At 42.3% G+C, this 20,325-nt stretch overlaps 2 long non-coding RNA genes across 2 annotated transcripts; one reads left to right on the top strand and one right to left on the bottom strand.

Moving 5' to 3' along the window:
• Window positions 1–8,153: 8,153 nt before the first annotated feature.
• Window positions 8,154–14,626, bottom strand: LOC144229852 (uncharacterized). Its single transcript, XR_013334629.1, has 4 exons — window positions 14,384–14,626; window positions 10,678–10,867; window positions 9,951–10,075; window positions 8,154–8,306 (listed from the first exon to the last, which is right to left on the bottom strand). It is a non-coding gene; the product is annotated as an uncharacterized LOC144229852 (long non-coding RNA).
• LOC144229853 (uncharacterized) lies at window positions 13,197–20,067 on the top strand. Its single transcript, XR_013334630.1, has 3 exons — window positions 13,197–13,242; window positions 13,328–13,451; window positions 19,883–20,067. It is a non-coding gene; the product is annotated as an uncharacterized LOC144229853 (long non-coding RNA).
• Window positions 20,068–20,325: the final 258 nt, after the last annotated feature.

Below are 20,325 nucleotides of genomic sequence, written 5' to 3'. Positions count from 1 at the left end.
CTGACATTGAGAAAGTAGATTACAAAAAGACCTTTCCTTTGTTATGACTGGCTACAAAATCAACTCCAATTTTAGTGGCCAATAAAGGGCAAGAGAAGATTAATAAAGACAATTACACATTTCATCAAGTGTATGAGATAAAAACTGACCTGGTTTTCAGCAGTAGAACTCTGTTTAGTATTGAAAGGAAAAAGGACCCCAACTTTGGATGGAAGAAACAATGTCATCCACAGCAACCTGACAGAGGACATGATGTTAAATGTCATAGGCCTGCAGCTTCCTCAGTATGGGCCGATGGCAGCCCAGCTAAGGCCCTCATGTGGTATAGCTCAGGTCCCCAACATCCTGTTAATCTGGCTTCATTTGTGACAGATATCAGAACTGGAAGAATAAACAGTGTTGAAATATATTTCTTATGGAATTTCTATTTCCTTAAGGCCCAATTTATGCATTTAGTTTTTCATTCAGTAATGCTTACTGGGTACCAAATCACACCAGACATTGTACTAAGTGCTGTAGCAACAGAATCGGTTCTTGGTGATGAACAACATGAGACTTAAGAGTGACTTCTCAACAAAAGAAAGTAAGATCATTTGAAGCATCCCTTCACCTATACATCTAACCATCCATTCAATCATTTATTCTCTTTGCAAATATTTATTGAGATCTTGGTATGTGTCAGGCACTGTGCTACATGCTGGGGTCAGAAAGATGAATAAGACAGGTTTCTGCCTTCAAAGAGTCAGTGCCTAATGAGGGAGAAAGCTCATGCTCAGCATGGTGCTGTAGTGAAACCAGGTACCAAGTGTTATGCATGCTCAGAGGAGAAAAATGGGCTCAGAGGCTATTTTCCCCCCAGAGAATCCCCAGAAAAGGGATCTGAATACCCAGAGAAGGAACTTCTGTGACAGGCAACTTTCTTTAGGTAGAGGGTAGATCATGATTAAGGCAGAGATGAAGTGAACAAGAATTTAGAAAGGAATGAGGGCAGCTTGGAATGTAAGAATTAACAGCTTAGTCCTAGAGATGGGTGAATTTGGGCAGCTTGGAATGTAAGAATTAACAGCTTAGTCCTAGAGATGGGTGAATTTGGGCAGCTTGGAATGTAAGAATTAACAGCTTAGTCCTAGAGATGGGTGATTTTGGGCTTGAGGACACCTCTTCCACTTAGGAGATTTGAATACGGGGTCTGATGGGCATCCAACACAACCATATGAAGCCATGAGGTTCAGGAGAAGTAATGCTTGTGCGGTTTAACACAGCACCCAATTCAGAGTACCCACTCAGTACTCTCTCTATCTGTGTTGTCATTTGGTCATATCTGCTGTGCATAGGATGTATTGTTTAGGCATCAAGTAGGATTTGGATACTAGATACTTGTGCAGAGCCCATGACGACAGAAATAGACTTGATCTTAGAAGTACTGGAGTCCAGGTGATGAAAGGTCAGCAAAGTGGGGATTGTGGTCAGAGGATCACCTGGCCTTCATGCATCCTCAAACAGACAACACATGCTGTGGCAATGAGAGCCAAACGTGGTCTTCTTTCTGGAGTGTTGGGAGCCTGTCTTACTCAGAACAGAGCCTGTGTGCAACGTGGGTGGTCTACAATCCTAAGACTTATTTTCAGCTGTAGCCTCATCAATCTACTTTGGTGGTTTGTATTTGAAATATTGATCTCCTTGGGGAAAATGAGTCAGCTCAGCATAATATTTTCTTGTAAACTTTGACCCTGATGAATTTTGAAGAATGCTACTCTTTTTACCAAGCTTTCTGAATTGAGAAAATAGATCATCTATGTATATAGAATAGTAATAATAATATCAATTATTGATATTAATTCTATAAGGCATAACAATAATTATAATTAAGAATATGTGATATTATATATTACATACAATATAATAATAATAATAATATCTAACTTATTGGATAATAATATCTAACTTCTGTGTCAGGAAATGTATTTATATATGTTATGTATATATTCATTTCATTCTTGCAGTACCCTATAAAGGGGATTTTTTTGGATGAACAGACTGAGCCGCAGGGGTGCTAAGTCACTTGCTCAAGGTCACACGGCTGGTAAACTTTGGGCTGGAATTAAATTTAGACAGTCTGACTGGAGGCTAACTCTTAATTGTTAGGCCTTGGTATATCTATGTACCTACATATGTAACATATATTTATCTGTATCTGTATCTATATCTGTATATAGATAGATATATCTGTATCCATCTATCTATCTATCTATCTATCTATCTATCTATCTATCTATCTATCTACCTGTCTATCACTAAATGAAGTGTTTGTAAAACTCAGTATGGTGCCTAATACGTGGAGGAACTCAACAAATGGTAGTTTTGTCAGCAGTAGTCTATGTAGTTATGTCTAGGGCTGTGTTTATCCCCTGGCCATAAGCTCTGTAGAGCAGTGGTGAGGGAAATGGCATCCAGGAGAGCTGCCTGAGCTCAAATCCCAGCTCCGCAACTAACCATATAGGTGATCTTGAGTGAATTTACTTTGTGCCCTCGTGTGGAAATTGGAGATAATATTGACCTCTGTGGTTGTTGTCATGATTACACAAGGACAATGTTCACACTCTTGTAAGTGTGTGTCAGCATTACTATCCTAATCAGTGTGAACCCAAAGTGTGGGAACCAAGCCTCTTCAAGCCGGTCAAGGAGATGCTCCTTCAGTAGCCAATGGAACTCAGTGACCGATGATGCAGGACGGGAGGAGGGGGTAAACTTGCTGCTCTTGGGGAGTCACTCACATTGAGAAATGAAGGTAAGCCATTTCGGTCTAGCCCCTTTACCCCCACACTCCCTGGGAAAAAGATGTGTCAGGCCAGTCACACAGGTCACTGGGTACAGATGCCCCCCAGCCTTTGAAGACCTGAGGCAATAGGAATTGAAAAGACCGGCATCCCACTGGGCAACGGTTCAGCTAAAAGTTCACATCGCTGCACATTTGAGAACTTCCTGACCAGCCGCCCTAGTGTCAAAGGGATCTGAACCTCTCCTTGTCTCCAGCCCTGACATGGACTTGTGAGCGAATGCTTGCGTTCACAAGACAGCACAAGGCATCAATGGGCTGATTATGTCAAGACATTTGAAGACAAAGCAAAATGGAACTTCAAAAGACTTAGGAAGGCCTGGAACCCCCTTTCAGAAGTCAGAAAGTTCAGCTGTTGCTAAAATTCCCACATTAGGCTCTCATATTGGCTTTGAAATTGCAGTTCAGATGACAAAACTCTTTCCTGTATTTACACTTTGGATGAAATTGTTTCACCCTCAAACTCTTGTTTAAAAGATATTTATCTTTTTCATGAGGATGGCTTCCCTTTGGAGTGCTGTTGCTACATGGACATTACAGCATTCACAGTGCTTCATACATATGTGCATGTGCATATTTATACACATATATTTTCCCCCTCTCAAGTGGAAGGAAGGGATGGGGGATGGAAACTTTAATACATCTTTATTATTATTATTATATAGAAGATTGCATATTCCTTGGACTTTGAAAAGGAAATTCTTTCCAGCTATTTAGCTTGGCAAGTCTAGAAAAAAGGCACACAGAATCTAATGAAAGGATTTTTTAAGGAAGGAAAGGATTTTGTGAAATGGATTTTAATAAAGGCACTTAGGAAATATAACTCAATCTAAAATATATTCTTAAGAATATACTTCCTGCCTATTTATTCTATTTTAAAACTGTGTAGTGTTTTCCATTTTTACACATAGACACGTGCAATTTCCCGGTTGGGGAAGGATATCAAGAGGCTGTTCTGAAGTCAAACAGGTTTAGAGAAAGCTTTTATTGTAAAATAAAACACAGATACAGTAAATCATTTTTCTTTCTTTTTACTCTTTTTATTTTGCACTATAAACAACAACAACCAGTGACATAGTGCTTTTCTTCACATTCATATGGATTTTAGGGAATTATTGCCTTTTCCCTTGGAGAAATAACCCACAGACGAAAAAGAAGTACCACATTACAAAATCTGCAAATCCCAGAAGTCTGCAGCCTGAAGACAAGCACATAGCTTAGTTGGATTATAAGGCTAAAACTCACATAGACCAAAAAATAGAAATTTTCCAGATATTCCAGAAGCCCTTCACATGTGTTCCTTTCCTCTCCAAAAATAATCACTATCTTGACTCTTCGAGTAATCACTTCTCTGTTTCTTTATGATTTTGTTACCCACAGGTACATTCTTAGCACTGCCATTTATTCTTACTCACTCTTAAAATTTTGATAAGTTTAAAATTCTCTTTTGATCCACTGGTTTTCCTTCCATCCCTTGCTTCTGCATATAATTTATCTGTTAAAGATCTTTGGTGGTTTGACCTGTGGAATTTCCTACTTATCTGGATTTTGCTGATTGGTTACTTACGGTGCTGTTCAGCATGTTTCTCTGTCCTCTCTGTAATCTGCAAATCAGAAGCTGGATCCAGAGACCAATAAAACTTTGACTCAGTCATTTTGGCAGGACTGCAGGAAGTGGCATGTTATTTCATTAGATAGCATATGTCTGGTTGTCTCTCTCTCTATTATGTCAACAGCCATTGAGGCTCATTGCCTAGACCTATTAATTTGTTGGAGATTGAGAATTGGTGACATGCTAACTTGACATTTTATTTTTCTTTATAGTTGGAGTAATTTATAAAGGGACTCTTCCCTCACTTATTATTTGGTTATGCGGTTGCATAGTTTATATATAAAAGCTAGGACAAATGGTTTACTCTTTTTCTTTACCTGTTTTCAACATAATGAATTGGTTCTTTATGATCCTCAAAAGTGCCTACTTTGATTTTTTAAAAACATATTATTTGGGACCCCTGGGTAGCTCACTTGGTTAAGCATCTGACTCTTGAGTTTAGCTCAGGTCATGATGTCATGGTTCGTGGGTTCCAGCCCTGTGTCTGGGCTCTGAGCTGGCAGTGCAGAGCCTGCTTGGGATTCTCTCCCTCCCTCTCTCTGTCTGTCCCTCCCCCACTCATTCCTCTCCAAAGAAATAAATAAACTTTTAAAAAATGTAGAAAACAGAAAATATATCTTTATGACTCATGAATTTAAATATATTTAATTGGCTTAAATATATTACATTTCTTATTTTTATTCAAACTTAAGTTGTTCCATTTTTGGCCACTAGAAATTTCTTAGCATTGGCAACTGAATCCTTTTGACATGACCTGATTAGTCTTTGACAGCATCTTTTCTCTTTGGTAGGACAAAATATCCTAGGTTCATCTTGCATAGTTCTTACCTCAAACTTGGAATTAGCTATTTCTCCAAGAAACCGTGGTTTCTTATAATAGAAAATTATATTTGAAGATCACAATCTGGGCACTACAGATGCTTATTGCAACTAGATTAGTCATATTTCTAGACATTTTGGTGGGTTTATATATTTAAATATAAAGTAGGGGCACCCGGGTGGCTCAGTCAGTTAAGCGTCCAACTTCAGCTCAGGTCATGATCTCACAGTTAATGGGTTCAAGCCCTGTGTCGGGCTCTGTGCTGACAGCTCAGAGCCTGGAGCCTGCTTTAGATTCTGTGTCTCCCTCTCTCTCTGCCCCTCTCTTGTTTGCATTCTGTCTCTTTGTCTCTCAAAAATAATATATAAATTAAAATTTTAAAAAATAGCTTATAGATTCATAATAGTGTTTCCAATTCAAATTCAGAGTTGCAAGATTTTTACTTAATTTCTTCCATATCATATATGTGTCTCCTTTCTTTCATACCAAAAGCCTTGGTCCTCAAGGACACAGTGAATAAGTGAACTGAAATATTCCATCATTATTCATTTTCTTTATCCCACATTACATAACAATGCATGCAATAGTCAGGATAACGGTACTAATACTGCCACTACAAATTATAATTACCAAAAGCAGTTTTTAAATTTTTTTTTAATGTTTTATTTATTTCTGAGGGAGAGAGAGAGACAGAATGAACAGGGGAGGGTCAGAGAGAGACGGAGATACAGAATCTGAAACAGGTTCCAGGCTCTGAGGTAGCTGTCAGCACAGAACCCGATGCAGGGCTCGAACCCATGAATCATGAGATCATGACCTGAGCTGAAGTTGGACGTTTAACCAACTGAACCACCCAGGTGCCCCAGGAGTTTTTTTTTTTTTTTAACTGAAGCTTCACTTTCACTTAAGGTATAGAAAGTCACAAGGGAACATCACTCACACCCTAAACAACAACAAAAAGCCATATAACCTACAAAGTCATATTTTTTAGTCCAATAGGTATCTGAGGTTTCAACACAACCAGATAAGCTGACTTTCAAACATTAGAAACCCCTCTGAGAAGATATGAGACACACAAAATATTTTACCTTTGATAGAATGCAGGAGGAAGAGGTAATAGCCCTAGCAGCAGGTAAGAGCAGCTAAAATTGTAACAACTTCTTAAATGTCAGGCGTGGGCTAGCATGACAATGTAGGAGTCTCAGACACAGGGGAGTCCTATATGTACTTGGCAGCTCTTTACATTAGTCTGCACTGAATGCTTATGAGAATGATCAGGGACAGGAAAGGAATCTGAGAGTAAGATTTCACTCTTCCTCAGTGAGGATGAGTAGGCTCTGCCAAAGTATGAAGGTGGAGCAGGACTACTTGGGATAGCCTCTCCATACGCGGGACCCTGATCAGCAGTCACCATGAGACAAGGGGAGAACTGCCCCCCTGCTTCAAGGCAAAGGTTGGCTGCAACAGGAGAAGGGGTAGAAAACAAGCCCTCATTGGCAGCACTGAAATTAGGAAAACCCTTCTGTTGCTGGAAAAGGGACAAGAAAACTCACCTACACCCAGGGTGCTACAATGATGAAAAGCAGAAGTCTGTTGTCACTGGAGATGGACAGGAAAATCACTCTCATCCAAGAACGTCTACCATCACAAGGTAAAGTTTGAATGAGAGGTGGGAGTTGCAGGAATATTGAAAAAGGCAAACTTTTAAAAGCCCATTTTTTACACCATTTATATTTAGTGTACATATAATTAAATTTAAACTTACCACTTATAATATGTTATTCTACTTTATTCTATTGTAAAATGTGGCCCAAATATCTGAGGGTAATCTATGCTTTTGCTTGATAAGTTAATAACTATTTTTAGCTGGATATCTTAGGGATTTTTATCTTTTTATTTCAAATCTAGTAATATTTCTTGTTATTGCTAAGTATGTATTAATATCTTCTTTTAATATGAGGCACACAATGCTCTCTTTCAATATGAAGTTTCAATTGTTATTGCATTTCAGTAAACTTTTCTTGAATTACAGTTTTTAGAATTTGTTCTGTTCCCTTGTTTTGGTTTTCTTCCCATGGGCACTCTAGTTATTCACATATTGGAGCTTCTTTTAGTATCTTCAATATTTGTCATGTTCCTTGGAATACTTTCAGCTCTTTCTTCATTTATTTTTAACTTTAAAAAAGTTGCTCTTTTCGCCTTCTATTTCTCTTGAAGCATCGTTTGTTCTGTTTCCTTGTCCTATGCTCCTTATAGTTCAGTCTTCTTTTCTAAAATAATTTGTTCTCTTATTTTGAATTACTTCTTCAGTGCTACTTCTGTTTTTTTCTTTTTCTTTTTTTTTTTTTAAATTTATTTCTAGGGGAGAGAGAGAGAGAGAGAGAGACAGCGTGAGCAGGGGAGGGTCAGAGAGAGAGGGAGTCACAGACTGAAACAGGCTCCAGGCTCTGAGCCGGCAGTCAGCACAGAGCCTGACGTGGGTCTCGAACCCACGAACCGCGAGATCATGACCTAAGCGAAAGTCGGAGGCTTAACCGACTAAGCCACCCAGGCGCCCCAACTTCTGTTTTTTTCAAATTATGATTTATTTTGTTCATCTTCTCTTGTATCATTTTCTTAAGGTCTTTTATTCATTTTGAAATAATAGATTACAGTTTTAATCTGTTTTATGAATATATCTTCCTAGCATGTTTTCATTTTCCACTTTACTTATGGCTTAGTCTTCTTTTTCTTAAAATAACTTTTCATGGAGCTTGACCTCTATAGTTTTCTACTGCTCATTTTTATGTGAAATTGATTTTTACTAATTTTTAGAGGAAGGCAGATTTCTTCAGATAACATTTTTAACTTCACAGAGATCACTCTGTGGTTTTTAATGTAGTGTTAAAAATATAAAGTTTTTCTTTCTGAAATTTCTTGTTTCTTTCCCCTTTCTCTTCCATTTTTATCTGAACCTTCCTTTTCCTCATCACTATTGTCTCTGATGGGCTAGATTTTGATTCCACTCCCAGCATTTTTCCTCAGTGTGAGGTCTTGTCCTGAAATGGAGAAAATGACTGTCTGTTTACAACATTCATAAGGGCTAGACTGTCCTAGGATTTTTAGTTCTTACTATGGCCCTCTTACACTTACCCTCATTCCAAAGGGCAAACTACTGGAACATCTATTTCAGCTGCTGCTCTCACATCGCTTCTCTGTGTCGCTCAATGAACACCTATTGGCTAGTTGGGGTTCTGCTCTTCTTAGGTGCTTGAATTATCCTATTACTTCCTCTGCTCTTCCCGTTCAACTGTCAAGCCAATGAAGATCTCATGGTTCCATTGGCGTTTTTTCATCACCCACTATATTTTCAGGTATGAAGGTATACCTTGACACCTTATTTTTGTACATGGAGTCCATGGCTATTGATTCATATCTGGCGGCTCTGTGGAAATTTGAGATCTGAAAACTATACATCCAATGCTACCACCTTTTTTTCATAATTCCTTGCCAATTTATTAGTTTTTAAATTAATTTATTTTTTAACTTATATCCAAGTTAGTTAGCATATAGTGCAACAATGGTTTCAGGAGTAGACTCCTTAATGCCTCTTACCCATTTAGCCCATTCCCCCTCCTACAATCCCTCCAGTAACCTTCTGTTTGTTCTCCATATTTAAGGGTCTCTTGTGTTTTGTCCCCCTCCCAGTTTTTATATTATTTTTGCTTCCCTTCCCTTATGTTCATCTGTTTTGTATCTTAAAGTCCTCATATGAGTGTTGTCTTGCCCATTTATTCTTAAATAGCTGCTGAATAATTCTCTGAAAACTTTTGTCTTTATTGAACATGTATGATTGAACTACAACCTCCTCTTTTTCCAACTAGTACACGAGTACTTCTGGGAGGAACTCATTCATTTATTAGACACTCCCTGAATACCTACCATTGTGCACTAGGCACTGCAGACACAAAATTGAACATGACATAGTGAGGTCACAGTTTAGGGGATGTCAGCTGTGAAATGATGACTTGCATAAAAGGAAGGAGCAAAAAAAGTGATTGAAAGGTGTGTTTATCATAGACCTATGGACCTGGAATTTCTGTGAAGAACAGAACAGGCTCTTACATTCCTCTTTTGCTTATTTGTTTATCATCACTGTTCTCTTGACCATAATAACGTACAGGTGCAGAGGACTAATCAGCATAAAAAGTGCTTTCATATTCTCTCATTTGATTTTCACAGTAACCCTAGGACATACTATTATTATAGATGAGAAAGTAGAGGTTCAAAGAGAAGAAGTGACTTGTTCAGGGCCATTCTACTCAGTAAGTGACAGAGGCAGGACCTAAACTTTGCTAAGACTGATTCAAAATTTCTTTGCTCCATAGCCTGATACCTCCATTGTTTTTCAGAGTTAATTTGAAGATATTTGCAGTGGGCCTCAGCCCACAAACAACTTTCGTAAAGTTCATGATGACAGACACTAAGGATTGGCTAATCCAACATCCATCTCCATCTCTTTCTCTCTTGTCTGCCTCCATGACAGAGACTGGAATAGGTAGAATCTCCCTTTCCAGTCTCCTGTATATAAACGTGGCCTTGTGACACCACTCTGGCCATGAGATAGAAGTCTTTTCCGTGCTTCAGGGAAATGTCTTGCTTTCCTGATAAAAAGGACAAATGTGGCATGTGGCTGTTCTTACCTTCTCATTCCTTACTCTTCATTTGGATGGAGATTTTGATGTTTTGTGCCAGGGCAGCCATCTTACAACCATGAGGAAGAGACCAAAAATATCCAGAGATATGGGCCCTGAATCAAGGTTTCTGCCTGAGAAAATATGAAAACAATGACAAAATACCCCTCTGTATGTTTAATCCACCATTAGTTAAGTATACTGACATTAACAGCCAGAAGTATTCCCAATACATTTGCATTTGATGAAAATAGGGACATCATACACTTTCAAAACTTTCCTTATTCTAAGCAGTAGGAAATGGTTAAAAGCACTTTCCTAACTATGTAAAGGAATTCAGATCCAACTCAAATTCTGCTTTAGATGGACCCCCTTTTTGAAAATCCTGCAATGTTTGACATTATGCTGAGCCTTGCTCAAGGCAGACTAGTGGCTACTGTATTTGAGCAGTCAACATTCACGCAGTTTCTGTTTACTAAAGCATTAGCAGAAACATATACTGAAATATATACCACCACATAATAGATCCCAGATGTGTTATTATATTTTTAAAGAGAGAAAAAGGATAGTTAGAGGAATGAGTAACCAAAGAACATTTTCTGTCAATGTGATTGGGCTTGGTGGTAACTCATTGGAGCAAAAACAAACCAAACTTAAAATGCAGTGGGATTAAAATTTGGTTCACTCTGTTTAAATTTGACAAATAATCACCAAGTCTTCCTCAGAACCAGATTACCTGTGTTATCTCCTCTCAACAGCCTCATGCCTTCCTGGTTGTTATTCCAGTTCTAAAGACAATTAAAGGAAGGTTGAGGGGATGCACAGCTCCAGCCACGGAGGAGCAGAACTGGGATTCACTCCCAGCCTGTTTTACTTTAAAGTCCACATGATTACTGTTTCGAATATTTCAAAAGCAATTATGATGCCTATAAACAGAAAGGGGAAAAGCATTATTTTTAAAAAACAAAGACCATTCTGGGGGAGGGAGAAAGCTTTCCCTGGATGGCTTCAGGAAGTGGGCCTGTGACTTTTGGTAAGTAGACATTACCAGAAGGAAGGCTTTGATTCCACTAGCATCATCCTGAAAATCTCTATTTCCTGCCAGCTGCGTTATTACACAACATGGCAGGTGTGTCTCTAGATGACATAAATAAAAATAAGATTCTTATGTATCCTGGAAGGAAAAAATCTCTCTCCAGGGAGATGGAATGGGGTACATGCATGCAAGTGATTACACATCTATCTTTGTTGGTATTCCCTGGTTTGGGGCTGTGTTCTAAATGATTGAGGTTGCCAGGTAATCCATTTCTACATAATGCAGTGAGCAGAAAGAGAGACAAGTGTCCAACCAGAGCTATCTTGTTAACCATCCCTCAAGCTCTATAGATAGTGTGGATTCAAGAGCTATAAAGGACATGCCAAAGGGGTAGCCATGACAGAAACGTAACCTCAAAGCCTTCTGTGATCTTCCATGTACCAGACTGAGACAGATATGTACCTGCCTCATCCCTTGGACATTTTTCTCTTTTTAGAGATTCCTACAGGACTCTTTGGATTTGGGGTGTGAATGTTACCTATCCAATGGACTTTGCTTCTGGGCTCTGTAAAAAGGACTTGTTGAATAGGTAGAATAATAGATGCTTTATGATTGCTATACATCTTAAGGCAAGAGAGTAGCTGCTGGCAAATTCTCTAGGTGCTAGAGTGTGGATAGTGCATAAAAGTTAATGCAAGTTGATACCCTCCCTATACTCCACACCTGGGATAGCTAGGTCCCACAGAGAAGGAACCCCAGGAGCTTGAAAGTTACTCATTTAGCTCTCCATTAAATATTTAAAACATCCCACATAGCTCTCAGGAGGCTTGGGGAGGCTTACAGCGGTAGATGGAAGGAGGGTATAAATTACTTTCACCTGGATGGGCTTGATGCCAAGGCATCCTAAATTTTCAGCCACACAGGGATGGAGGAGACTAAGGAAAATCCACTCCATAAATCCAGTGTGGAGTGGAGATACTAACCTACTACAAAAGGCCAACCTCTGGAGGACACTCAGGACTTGCAGATTACTGTATAATGATCTTACCTAAACTCTGGGATTGTCAACGTGGACATTGCCCAAAAGAAGGGCGATGAAGTTGAAGTAAAACCCTGTTCTTTGCTCAGGAGTCACAGAGATGGGGCCCAGACTCTCCACTACAAATTATACTGACAGATACTTAGAAGAGGGATTGTCAGGGCACCTCGGTGGCTGTCGGTTGAGTATCTGACTCTTGATTTCAGCTCAGGTCATGATCTTACCATTATGGGATCAAACCTCATATTGGGCTCCATACCAAGAATTGAGCCTGCTTGGGATTCTCTCTCAATCTCTGTCTTCTCTCTCTCTCTCTCTCAAAATAAATAAGTAAACATTTTTAAAAGAAGAAGAAGAAGAAGAAGAAGAAGAAGAAGAAGAAGAAGAAGAAGAAGAAGAAGAAGAAGAAGAAGAAGGATCGTTAAAGCAGAATCCAGCCCCCAGGGAGGGCAGAGTTGGTCAGCAGAGCAGGGTCCTGCTAAGGTGGCTGGAGAAGCTGGAAACTAGTACAAAAGCTCAGGACTAGTGAGGACATTGTGACAGAAGACAATCCCATGGCCTGGGCCCAGCTGGAGACTGGGAGAACTGAGATTTGAGCATCTAGGCTTCCTCCCAGCAGAGAAGTCCCTGGTCTACTCAGCCACCTGGAGAATCACAGGGTCTCTATTGGAGCTAAGTGGTCATGGCCACACCCCCAAATCTTGGGGCTGGGAGCCTGACTCAATTCTAAACCCTACAAGGGGTGAGGTGGATGCTATTGATGCAGCCAGTTATTAAAGGGATTGGCTCATGAGCCACCTGTTCTGCACGCCTCCTCAAGAGTTCATCTCCATCAAATATAATGGGCCTCAGACACCTGCACACATTTCATGGCCTCTTTTCCCATCAACTTGCTTCAAGCTGCCTTACATTCCGCTCTTCCTACCCTCTGCTTTGCTGATTCATTTCCCGGTGGTACCTCATTTCATCCTGCAGACTCAGTGCCTGGTACCACTCTCCAGTTGTGATTTTGGCTTTCTCTTCATCACAAGTCACTGTCAGCCTGGCTGCCCTTCTTTCATTCCCGCACCCCCGCCCAGGGGACCCTGATGATCTTACTCCTCAGCACAGAGCTCCAGGTACAGCCACTCTGCTGGGTGTGCCCAGGCCCACGTTTGAGACCCACACAGGTGGGTGACATCCATGAGCCACCATCGAGCTACCGGAGGAGAGAGAGAGAGGATGAGGTGATAAGGAAGGGGTTGGACTTCCAAACTCTTCAGAGGCTCACAACCTATTTTAGCAAAATGCTGATGTTTCACTTTTTTGAAGGTTCCTGAAGTTATGGAATGTTGTTGGTGTTGGAGCCAGAAGAGGTCAAATAAACGGACTTTATAATAAAGTCAAGCAGGGGGAACCACAAAGGACAGTGAATTCCCACAAGAAACTAGCAACAGTAAGTCTCTGCCATCATTCCTAGGCAAGGAGAGTATGTTTCCTTGACCATGGAAACAAAAAAGGCTGCGGGGGCGCCTGGGTGGCTCAGTTGGTTAAGCATCTGACTTCCGCTCAGGTCATGATCTCATGACTCGTGAATTCGAACCCTGCATCAGCCTTTGTGCTGACAGTTCAGAGCCTGGAGCCTGCTTCAGATTCTGTGTTTCCCCTTCTGCTCCTCCCCTGCTCATGCTCTCTCTCACTCTCACTCTCAAAAGTAAGTAAACATTAAAACATTTTTTAAACAAAAACAAAAAGTCTGGGAAGAGAAGGAAACCCTTAGGAGGATGTGGCCAGCCCCAGCTTACTTGATGGGGAGGATGCTGGGGGAAATGCCCTGACCTCCTTCTCCTCTCACATTTTCTGCTGGTGCTTCCCTTTAGCCAAATTCAACAGGAAGCCAGGGGAAAAGGAAGGTTTTTGGTGTCAGCCACCCAGAGCAGGGTGGAAAAGAGGGACAGGGGTCTCCTGCAAGAAGGGACTGGTGAGCCAGGGGGCTAAAAAGGGGATGCTGCCACCTGTCAGCCTATACCCATGGCCCCCTAACTGAGGAGCTCCTCAACTGAGCAAACAAAGAGAGGGAAATGATCTTAGAACTGTCCAGTCTCAAAAGGTGGGTCAAAGAAGACTCATTCTTGCTTCACAAAATGTGCTATCACTGTCAGCATCAGATATAATTGTATATACTCCCAGCTGCCTGGGGGATAAGCCAGGCTCTGGCTTATCTAAATTCAAGTGTCCACTTTGAACTTGGCTCTGTGCTCTAATGGATGTCCTTGGAGTCATTGCCCTTTAAAAGAATCAAGAGCCACATGCCCTAGAGACACGTGAGGTATGTGAGTAAGGTCAGTGAGTAAGGGAATTACACTAATAACATGTATAGCACCTCACCAGGTAACAAGCACTGTGAATGCAAGTCTTTCAAGCTGTTCTCCCTCAAAGTAGTAATTCTCAGCTGCTGTGATTGGTGGGCCACAGTATTGCCTGTACAATTCTCCAGGTAGACGGTGATTTTCTATCCTCAGTAGGGGTTCTGACAGATAGGGGAGGCACATCACTGTCTCATCCTGTGCTATACGTGTTGAAAAGATGTGAAGCTGGATGTAGCCAGACCCTCATGGGATGGGCGGATGAGACTCCTCACAGGGTTTTCTTGAGTTGGTTCTTGATAGAACCTTGGACTTCTGTGACAAGATAATGAGAACCTTGGCTCTGCCCAGGGCCAGATTTTCTGAATGCTGGTACTGTGTTCCTGTGAATGAACAGAGGAAGGAACACTAACAACAGAGCCCGCATGACTGTCCGAAATGACTCAGTGTTGTTCATAATGCCCTCCTCGCTGGAAGCCAGTCTACAGACACCATATAAAAAATGTATAAAATATACCTTTCTGTTGCATTTCTGGGCCTCAGCGACTAGACTATAGGCCTTACTTCCTACCAATCACTGGGAGTCTATGTGCTCAGATTTGATTTATTTATTTTCCAACCAATTGCTCCATAACTGTATTCTACCCCCGCTCCTAGTCCATTCAGGTTGATTTGCTTGGACCAGGGTCCTGGACTTGTGCTTCAGCCCTCCCTTAGATGCTGCTCCTTGGCTGGTCCCACCCAAGCCCCCAAACCCACTTTGCCTCCCAAACCCTGGCCTCTGACTGTGGCTCGGGTCCCCACATGATCATGAAGGCACAGTCCCTACTAGTAGCAAAGACTTTTATGGAATCCAGGGCAAAGCGTTACATAAACATGATTTTCTGTTATCCCACGGTAACTCTGTCAAGTGAGTAGGAGTTCTTATTCTCACTTTCAGGTGCTCAAAAAAGGTTAAAGTAACCTACCCAAGGCCATGTGGCTATTAAGCAGCAAAACTAGAATTCAAGTTCATCTCTGTGTCGGAAGCACAGTACCATACTGCTTCTGAGCTTAGAAAACTGGCAGGACCCCCAGGGAAGGGTTTGGGAAGGAGCTGCTCCAAATGAAGACAATCTGTTTCCATCTGATAAAGACTGATTTTCTCTTTCTCCTAATTGTTGCAGCATAGAAATAATGGATAGGGGTAGTATGTCTCATTGTGGGCTGTCAGAAAATTTGTAATGGATGCCGTGTATTCATTTTTGTCCTCTGCTTGCTAGACCAAAGGAAATGAAGGAATCTGCACCATCTGGTGTTTCGGGGTCCTAGACAATCCATTTTGGCACGGAAACAAAGGTGGCCCAGAGTTAGAACAAAGCATCCTCAGATAAAATGAGCTCTCTGTGCTGTTACACACAGACACACCTCTTGACGTATTTGCTGGTTATAGTTGCACATAGAGCATTAACATTTGTCACCCCGAGGAACATGGGAACATCCACTCGACTTCCTTCCTAAGCTGCACATGTGTGCCTGCCTGCAGATTGTGGCAGAGGGTCAGTGGCTTCCTCCACTTGGCCTGTCTGCTCAGCCACGGGCTTGTCTATGTGGAGGTGGGTTGCGGAATATCCTCCCACGGGAAGGCACTGACTTATGAATTGACCCCCTGTGTCCTGGTGCCATTGGCAACCATCCCACAGGGCCCTCCCATGGTCCCTCCGCATCCCCGTAAGCTGCTCAGGGAGAAGAAGCAAAGTGCTCCTAATGTCCCTCAGGGCCTCCCAGTCATTTCTGAAAACTCTGGGGTGGCCCCAAAGTAAAAGCAGTTCTAACCATGAGAGTAGCCGAGGCCGGCAGCGTGTCTTTGAGCCTGGGAGCTGTACCGGGGGGTTATTTTTATAACCCTCAATGTTGCTTCAGGGACCAAGGCTTGAAAGTAGCTTAAGAACATAGATGAAACAAATTTGCAAGCCTCAGCTGAAATCTTGAAGCAGGTGATCTAACATCTGGAGTAACTAACTGCCAGGACAAACTAAGTGCTTTCTCATCCTTTTTAAAACCATGTTGTCAGTCTGAAAGAGGAAGAGGAAACCAACCAAGTTTTGATGACGCTTATAAGTCAGTTTCCTGCCTTCCTTCTCAGATAGTTCTGCTGACCCCTTCGGTAGCTACTTTTAGAAACTTGGCTATAAATAGGAACAGCAATAATGATACTGCTTGGTATTTACATCAGAACTGACTCTCAGCAGCGATCACCACATGCTTTTTTTTCTCCTCCCTGACTTGTGTTGGTATGAGTACTGGCCAGAGACCCACTCTACTATTTGGTGACTTGAATTCCCCTTCCCCATATCTAGAAGTGCACCACTTGCTCTCCAAGTGCTCTCTCTTCTCCTCTCTGCACTGCCTCTTAATCTTCTGTTCCCCCTCCCTACCTGCTGCCCCACCCACCCAAGTCCAAAGTCATGGTCAGGCAGATGGAGTGTAGGACTCATGAAGGTAGGAGGTGTTAGAAGGAGGGCGCTGTGATCTGGGTAGTGAGTAAGAGAGAGCTTTTTTCTTTCCCTATCTGAAGTCCTGATTTTTTAAAAAAAAAAAACCTAAAAACCTAGATTTCACAGTAACCAGGTCCCAAATCTTTGTCTGTGAAATAAAAGACCTGAACATTCTCTGAAGTGCCTGCAGCTCTGATGATGATCATCCCGTGACTCATTTTTGGAGCATCAAGATGGAAACCCATTATTTTCTTTGTCCCAAACGCTTCCCCACGACCACCAAACCTGCTATAAAATGAATACTTTGCCCCCAAAATAGTGTGTTTCTTTTTTCTATTATGAAAAGTTAACAAGAAAGACACTTCTGCTGTAATTCTACCCTGCTTTAGGCAGGAAGTCTGTGGAGATGTTTTGTCTTCACAACGACTGGGGGGATCCTACTGGCATGTAGTGGGTGGGAGGTCAGGAATCCTTCAAATTCCACAAGGTTCAGGACAGTGCTTGTGCCTGGCCTGTTAAAAGGTGCTTAACAAATATTTATTTATTGAATGAGCAGAACTATGGCTATAGTTCTCCAGTGTAAGGACTCACTTCTGAGGGAAGTAACTCTCATCTCATCTGAAGACCTTCAAGGGGGTCGTGCACATACACAAGTAAGGCAATTTCCTCAAGTATGTTAATCTGGGGGGTGCCTGGGTGGCTCAGTCGGTTAAACGTCCGACTCTTGGTTTCAGCTCAGATCGTGATCTCATGGTTCGTGGGTTTGAGCCCCACACTGGGCTCTTCTCTGTCACCTCTCTCTGCCCCTCCCCTGCTCACTCTCCATCCCTCTCTCTCAAAATAAACAAATAAACATTTTTAAACTTGAAAAAGAAAAGCATGCCAATCTGGGAGCAATTCGTCATCCTTCTCTAAACTATAACCTCCTCGGGGGCAGGAACAGTGATTCATATGGTGGTTATTAGGGCTGTTCACAAATATTTCTAGATTGCCTCCTTTTGGGATGGGATAGAATTCTACTTTTCCACCCCTTTTCATTGTTAGCCCTGATAAAATTACTTGCTTTGGACAATGAAATATGACTGGACGTGTGTCTTTTCTAGAGGGATGCTTGAGAGCCAGAGTGCAATCCACCATGTTTGTTTCCTCCCACTACAGAGGCCACGGATCTCACTAATAAGATGGGGTTCTGGGTAGTTGAGTGACTGGGATGAGTAGAATCCCTCCTAAGCTGTACTTGTATGTAGAATCCAAGGTTCACCTCAGCAGGCTGATAACAGATTGTGAGCAAGGAATAATATATTGTTTTGGTAGGCCACCGAGATCTGAAGTTATCTGTTACCACAGCAGAAGTTGGCTTATTCTGAGTGCCGTTGTCCAAGCTGATGTTTTTAAGGAAAACCAGTAAAAGCATGCCTCCTTCACCCAACATCCGAACAAAGTGTGAAATAAGACAAAAAGAAAAGCAGATGAAGGCCAAACTCTCAGCTCTATTATTAATTTAACCCAGCGAACACTGGACTGAAGCAATCTTCCCCACTAAGGGTGTGCTGGTGGTGAGGGACACTGGCTCAGCTAAGTCTCATAGTTTTTTTCTGAATGCATGTTTATGAGGGCTGCTGGAACAAGTACCACAGACTGTGTGGCTTTAAGAACCAAAAATTACATTCCTCACAGTTCTGGAAGCCAGAAGTGTCAATAGGCTTGGTTTCTTCTGAAGCTTCTCTCTTTGGCCCTTAGACGGCTGTCTTCTCTTACCTGTGTCTTCACATGGTCTTCCCTCTGTGTGTGTCTGTGTCCTGATCTCCTCTTCTCATAAATACACAAATCATATTGGATGAAGGCCCACTGCCAAAGACCACACTTAAACTTAATTGCCTCTTTAAAGGTCCTATCTCCAAATAGTCACATTCTGAAGTACCGGGAGCTAGGACTTCGACATATGAATTGGGGGTGGGGGGTGGGAGGTACAATTCAGTTCATAACAGTAGGATTTGCAACTGGCAGTGCGACTCCAAAGAACCAAAATGGTGGATGTGAGACAAATATGTCCCATTATAGTCTTTGGAAGTGGCACCCCTTGCAAATTGACCGATGGCCTGGCCTCCAGCCTCTCCAAGCAGGAGAGGGTGAAGGGCTGAAGAAACAGCAACCATTTCACACCAGCTATACTCTCTCCGTGTGGAGGAGACCCTGAGAACAAGAGAAAATATCCCCCTCCTAACACTCCATTTCTGGTTCAGCCCTGTATCCTCACCACCCAACACAGGCCCTGGTTCATGGAAGATACTCACAAGACAAAACAGTTTCTTTTGTGATATTTCTTAAGGTTTGTTTTTTTCTTTTTTTGGTTGCACCACTGTTGTCTCATGTTGTTCTTTGTCACACGTATCTATTTTATTTCTGTTCCACCCCAGCTGCTAAGAGAAAGAATTTCCTGGGTCCCTGACTACACGGCCTGGGACCAGGCACATAGCAGCTGCCTGCTGAGCTGGTGGAAAATCAAGGTCTTGGTTTATTTTTGACTTCTGAGTTCCTGTCACTACACTCAGGTCTGAGAAAAAAGAATATGGGATGGGAGAGCCTGGCTGGGCAAATGACAGGGCTGACCACTATCTCCCCAGCAGAAACCAAGCCACTGTGCTAACAGCCATTGGTCCCCGCAATCCTAACAGGCATGGAGAGGCTCTCGCCAGTCTCATTGCCTCTGGGAAGGAGAACGAACATGAGGGAGCCGAGCCAGTGTGTGCGGCTCTGCCGCTGAGAAGCCAAAGTGGCCTCTGAAAGATTAATGGGGCACTTGGTTCTCAGCGTCTTAACCAGGGAGGAGGGAATCAGCTTTCTGAAAAATAGCAGCAGCTTTGGGCAGGGATCCCAGAGGAGGGGGTTGAGGGCCGCGGGATGGCTCCCTGGTCCTTTTCATCTCCCTAATCCTTGCTTTCTTTTTTCCCATAGTCTCTCACCAGCCCACTTCTCTTGCTCCCTCTTCCCATTTCTTCTTTAGTGTGTTGGCCTCTCCAAATGATTTCTGCCTTGCCTTTCAGATGGCCTGTCACCCAAGCTTCTTCCTGTTCTCATTCATCAGAAGCAGGAGCGCTGTGGATGGTGGAAAGACACAGACTTTGGAATGCAGCCTGGGCTTTCAGCTCACCTCTGCATCTTTCTAACATGTGTGCAATGGACATGGATTGTGTCTGTCTCCTTCTTTTGTGAATGGAACTCATATAGTTCATCGTGGAAATGTCCTTCCCTGCTGAAGGTGATTCTGGTTGAGATGTCAATCAAGTGGCACCACCCACCACACCACGGTGGAAGGCATGTGATCAGAGCACGCAATCTCACTTGACTCAGTGAATGAGCCAAGGTGGCCAAGCAGAGCCAAGCAAAATGCTTCTGGAGGTCAGTATGGGCTACAAGCTGGAAGGACCATGGAAGCCTTTGGCTTCTGGGAGCCATCTTCCCTCCCCATGGAGGAGAGGCTTTCTGA

Source organism: Crocuta crocuta, unplaced genomic scaffold (genome assembly GCF_008692635.1).
Source record: "Crocuta crocuta isolate KB4526 unplaced genomic scaffold, BGI_CrCroc_1.0 scaffold193, whole genome shotgun sequence".
NCBI classification, from domain to species: Eukaryota; Metazoa; Chordata; class Mammalia; order Carnivora; family Hyaenidae; genus Crocuta; species Crocuta crocuta.
The sequence above is the reverse complement of the archived record's forward strand: the minus strand, read 5'-3'. Positions and strand labels throughout refer to the sequence as shown.